Source organism: Eschrichtius robustus, unplaced genomic scaffold (assembly GCF_028021215.1).
Source record: "Eschrichtius robustus isolate mEscRob2 unplaced genomic scaffold, mEscRob2.pri scaffold_707, whole genome shotgun sequence".
NCBI classification, from domain to species: Eukaryota; Metazoa; Chordata; class Mammalia; order Artiodactyla; family Eschrichtiidae; genus Eschrichtius; species Eschrichtius robustus.
In genome coordinates, this window is record NW_027175583.1 from 74946 (window position 1) to 80770 (window position 5825).

The window sequence follows — 5825 nt, forward strand, 5'->3', positions numbered from 1 at the left end:
GGAAGAATGAAATGCAAGTTAATACCCTGCAGTTCGGCTGTTGGAGGCTTAAGTCATGGGAAGGGAGACCATCCATGTGTTCTGTCAAAAACTCCAGAAACAGCGCTCCCCAGCTACCACTATTTGGCTTGGGCTCAATCAAAAGCCAGAATCTCAAGCCTACTGTGCCCTGTTGCTTGTTTTAGCAAATGAGATCATCTCCGTGATCCACTGTGTAAACTGCAATGTGCTGGTAAGCAGTTACCATTGTTATTATGATAACAATATTTATGCATGCCACAGTAAGCCACTGGAGCCATTTACTACATTCAGGATGTTAAGGGGCTTCACCAGAATTGGCCACTGGGTGGCTGCAGAGAAAGTAAGAACACTCGACAGAAGCAACAGTGCCCTCCGGAGCGTCGGAGGACCTGAGGGCTTCCGGGCCTCCATCAAGGATGAGGATGACCACACGCCATGTACTGCAGGGGGCTGAGTGTTTCAAATGCATCACAGCTCTATGGAGTACAGGTTCTAGCCCTGTTTTACAAACTTTCCCAGTTCAGTCAGTTTAATGAGCTGACTGACTGAATCCAGTGTCTGGTGAGGTGAGGATCTGCTGATTTAATAAGCAGTCACTTGGCATTTACTATGTGCCAGGCACTGTTGTATGTGCTTTACAGATATTACCTGGTTTTGTCCTCGTAACTGCCCCGTGAGGTAGGTGCTATTGCTGCCCACAGTTTACAGGTGAGGGCACTGAGGCACAGAGAGGTCAGAAGCTTACACAAGATCACACAGCCAGGAAGTGGCAGAGTCAGGATTCGAATCCGGGCTGGCTGGATTCAGAGCCCCTGCTCACAGCCATGTACTTTGCTGCCTCCTTTAAACCTAAGGCTGGCTAAATATTCTCACTCAGAAACAAACCCTTTTTTTTTTTTTTTTTTTGGTAGCACATTCTGTAATTTTTATTACAAAAAGAAGTTCAAACCCTTTATATGGTATGACATTAAATGTCACCTATGAGTTCATCGCAAGCAAACCTCTCAAGAAACGTACATACTGTATATATTTACACTCAAGTTTGAGTAGCTGGTGTCAAGGTATAGTTCAGGATCTCTACCCACCCTGTGGATTTGTTCAGCTACTAACTAAACAGCGACTGTATCTTCACTCGGGCACATGGACAGGTAGAACCTGCTTTTTAAAGAAAGCGAACAAACAAACAAACAAAAAACCTGTAGCGCAAACATGAAGATCATTGTTGAAGCAGCTTATACATCAAGGAGGCCCCGCCTGTAGCTACCTTTGGTCATCTCAAGACTGCATGGAGTCTTGTCTTTTAAATTAAAACCAGATGAAACTTTGGGTAGACGCTCTTCTGAGCACATCAGGCGGTTGGGAGAGCTCAGCACCGAGAACTGCACACGACTAAGTTAGGCAACATGGCAGCGGGGCTAGGCTGGCGGCTGGGCACCTTTTCCCTGATAAGACACAGTTAATACACACATCAGTGGCTTTAGAGACTGCAAATTAACACCCATCTGTACACCCTCAGCTCCGAACTCAGAGCCACCAAGATACTTCCTCTCCCAAGTCAACCCTCCATTATTTCTGCCAGGCCCGCCTCCATCCCAAATTGAGCTAACAAGTCCAGATAGGGGTGGGGTGGCCTGTGAGTTCTGCAGGCCACGGTTCCTCAGCCTCGTGACTGAAGCTCATGAAGGTGCTTGGGCCTGAAACGGCTCCCCGGGTTCTGGCCAGACTTAGTGGGGCTCGTTCCGGAGAGGGGAAGTTGCCGGGAAGTCACGGTGGTGGCCGAGGGCAGAAGCCCTTCTCCTCTCGTTCCCTTTTCTTCTGTTTCATCCTGCGGTTCTGGAACCGGATTTTGACTTGGGTGTCGCGCAGCTGCAACGAGTTGGCTACTTGGGTGTCGCGCAGCTGCAACGAGTTGGCTACCTGGGTGCGCCGGGCCCGAGTTAAGTACTTACGGAAATGAGACCCCTTCTCGAGTTCTGTTGGTGGCTGGGTGCTGAAGTCCGTGCGGATCGCGCTGGAGGGGCTGGCGAATCTGCTTTTCTTCGGGGGAGGCGTTCCTCTTCACTGTCGTCCACTCGAACGTGCTGAAGGCGGCGGGGAGGCCGCGGGGCGGGGGCGCGGACTTGGGGCAGGCGCCGCGGGCGCGGGACGCGGTCTGGAAGGCCCCGGAGTGGCCCTCGGCCGGCTCTTTGAGACACGCCGGGAAGGGGGCGGCCCCGCCGAAGGCCCCGCGCAGTCCGCCCGGCTGCTGAGGAGGAAGGAGCCGCCGCCCGGGAAGACGGCCGAGGCGGCGTAGCGGACGTGCGCCCCGCCGTCGCCGGCCGGCCGGCCGCCCGCGCGCGCGCGCGCGCGCGCCGGAAGCCGTACGCGGGCCCGGGCCCCGGGGGACCGCAGTCCGCGCCCCCAGCCGCGGCAGGTGCGGCGCCCGGCTCCTCGTCGGTCCCCTCCGCGGGGGCACGGCGCGTACGCGGCCGGGGGCGGCGCGGGAGGCCGCGCCGGAGCGGCCGGGGGCAGGCGGCTCGCGAAGGCGCCGTCGCCGCTGCCCAGGGGCAAGGCCGGCTGCGGGACCACTGGCCGGGCGTCGGCGCGGCAGAACTTGGGCGCGAAGCTCAGCACGTCGCCGCCGCCCCTGCCGCTGCCGCGCGACACGTAGCGCAGGTAGGAGCTCAGGGTTCCGGCCCACCCACCTGAGCGCGGCGGCCGGGCCCCGGTGAGGGGCCCGCAGGACCGCCGGGGTCTGCGCCGCTCCGCCTTCCCTCTCTAGCCGAGCGGCCCTCACTGAGCCATGGGCAGGAACAAGCACGTTTGTAATTATCAGCGTGTGTTGTCTGTGTGCCTTGACACTTCTGGAAGCCTGCAGAAGGAACTCTGTTGTGTGCCCGCACCTCCTATGAGATGGTGAGCTGCAGAGTTTGCACGTCATGCTCCGTGGTCCTGGTGCCCGTCATGGGCCTTGGCACCCAGCAGAAGATCGGAAAGTGCCTCACAGCCCACGCGATCTGGTTGCATCAACTTTATTTGGCCTCCCACACGTGTAACACGTCAACACGACCATAAACACAAAGCAGGAGCAGTAACACGAGTACACCTCTCTAAACGTCTTTAGAAGAGGTGCCTGGTCCTCACGCAGCCAACGTAGACAGAACCGTTTTAGCCCACGTGTAACTGGAAAACATCACATCTTTCGTGAAAACCAGATCCGTGCTGTGAAAGAAGCAAATGATGGCAAGAGAGCGCGCCTCACGGACTGAGCAAGTTGAGACACTGTCCTCCAAGCGGTGGAGGGACGGAGGTGGCACTTAGGAAGAAATGACCAACCAGGCGCAAGAGGAAGGCAAGTTAAGCTTGGGGTTGGCGGTGGGGTGGAATGCGCTGCAATATCCCGATGCTTACAGAAGCGTGAGATGGAGCCCCTTCCTGAAATATCCCCCAGCAAACCCAAATGTTCACGCATCCAGTTGCTTTAAATGTAGTCCGAATGAGCTGACTTTTACCCTTTAGAGCCTGCCTTCTTTGCCTACCCCGCAAAACTGTACCCCAAGCCTGCTGGGCGTAGATAGGATAACCCTGAGGCTATAAGACTCCAAGCCACTGCTGCCTTTTGGAGCTCTCCGACCCAAAGACTCCCACTGTGCCGAGAGGTGGCCTCACTCTCTGATCCCTCCTCTCCTCTGGGACTTCCCTTGCGTCTTGCCCTTCTGGCTGGTGAGCCTTTGCCGTTATCTCTGCAAGGTCTCTCGCTGTGAGGGACTTCCCTTCACATGCCATCCTGTCGAAGTACTGCCCACGTAAAGCTTGTCTTATGCTGCTGCCATGTTATGGTCATAACCAGCCCCCAGATCCTCAAACTCACAAACACTTCGGTATGAAAGGGTCTAGAATCAGCTTTAAAAGTAACATACACCAGATTGTTGGTTGTGGTCGTTTCTGAAGATGGGGCTGAATTGTGAAGAAACTCTGTAAAGGGAGAACTATGATTTGTCTGAAGTTTTAGGATTTTTTTCAGCAAGAGTGCGTGCACTATTACCATTCTACTTACAGTACTTGAGTAACTCTAACAGAAAGAGTAGCTGTGTGTTAGTCAGCTAAAGTAACTGTGAGTTGACACAACAGGGAAAACCTGAAATTTGAATGGCTTAACACAATACAAGTTTATTTTTGGGGCACGTAAGCTCTGACTTTTTTTGGTAGGGGCTCTCTGCTCTCAGGGGGCCCAAGTTTCCAGGCTGTTTCCTTTCTGGAGTTCCACCACAGGATTGCCATGTTTGCTGCTGAGCGAACGAAAGCACAGAAATGGCACCTTGGCTCTGGATGTGACAAGTAATGCTTCCACTCATATCCCGATGGCAACGGCTGGTCACATGACCCTTCCTGACTACACGTGGACTGGCCATGTAGCATCCCCTGTGTCCAGGATGGGGGAAAGGAAGACAAGATATGGACGAGCACTGGTAGTCTCTCCCATACAGTGTGACTTAGTAGGTGCTTACTTAAGCGTGACCGTTATAATTTGTTAGGACAACAAGCGTCTTCATTTCTTGGAGGGGTTTCTGAGAAGGCCAGATCTGCCTTGCTATCCTCCACATATTTAAGGGCCTCCTGTATGACAGATGTTTTCACACACAGTATCACATCTCATTTTAAGAGGATCACATAAATATCAGCCGGGTGGATTTGCGCTTCACCACATAGTAGCTTTCTGCACTTACTTCCCTTTGCAGTACTGTCTGTCATGCTGACTGTAATGTCAGTTGGCTGGGAATGGTCTCCTTCCTTTTGATGCAAAGGTAAAATCTTAACCTGGGAGTCTCAGCGGCCTCCACAGGGCGGAACGTACCTGGGCACCTGCACAGCTGCCCTCGGGCACCCTGACAGCCACGACCTTCCTGTGGGGCAGGGACCAGACAAGAGGCCATGGAAGGATGGTTAATTCTTTTTTCTTTTAAAAGCTGAGCTACCAAGGAACTATGTTTCACCTCCTCGGAGGATCCCACGGTTTTCAAGAGTTCAACCTTAGTAGATGTTGGCTCCGCAGTGGCTTCCTCATGTACCATTTAGGAGGGAGGCTTTGGGTGACCTAGGTAAGCTCATGCGTCTGTGCATGGGTTCAGTGGCCAGCTTCAAAGAAGGCACCCCATTAAAATCCTGCTGCAAATGTCAGGGAGGTTTCAAAAACCCTCTCTCTCAATTCAGGGCTGTCTCCAAAGAACCAGTCGATTACGTGGCAAATCAGACTACTCACAAACCCAATTGCAAAACATTTTGAGAAAGCGTTGGAGTTGCCCAGAAGGATTACCAGCTGTCTAAAGGTTATTACCCGAAGTCAAAGGGACTGTCGGTGTCAGAGGGGTTCCGGAGTGAGGGATGGGAGAGTCGGAGGATTCTTCTGCAGGGAGTAGGAATGCTCTGTGTCGGGGGAGGGCAGGAGATCCTGTGCAGCCCTCAGAAGGGGCAGCAGGTGGTCAGCAGGTTCAGGTTCCGGAGCCCGACAGGAGGGCACGTGGGGGAAGAGCAGGGGCAGGGTGCTGTCACAGGGGAAGGTGCTGGGGCTGGACAGACATGCCGGAACCTCAGGCCGCAAAGACCCTGGGACTCGGGCGGGAGGACCTCAGGTTAATAAAGCTCACAGGCAGCACTGAGGTCGTCTTTGATCCTCGTTGTCGCCTTTCTTGGGCCTGCTTTTTGTCAACTGAAAGACACCGTGTAGCACCGAGAAGAGCGATGGGTCGCCAGTCAGGAGGTCGGCCACGGGCCGGGGGGTGGGTGGGCGCAGCGTGGGCTCGAGAGGAAGTCAGACCAGGGCTCTG

General features: G+C 54.4%; 1 pseudogene; it reads right to left on the reverse strand.

Moving 5' to 3' along the window:
• Positions 1-1220: 1220 nt before the first annotated feature.
• Positions 1221-5404, reverse strand: LOC137758171 (homeobox protein Hox-D1 pseudogene; annotated as a pseudogene).
• Positions 5405-5825: the final 421 nt, after the last annotated feature.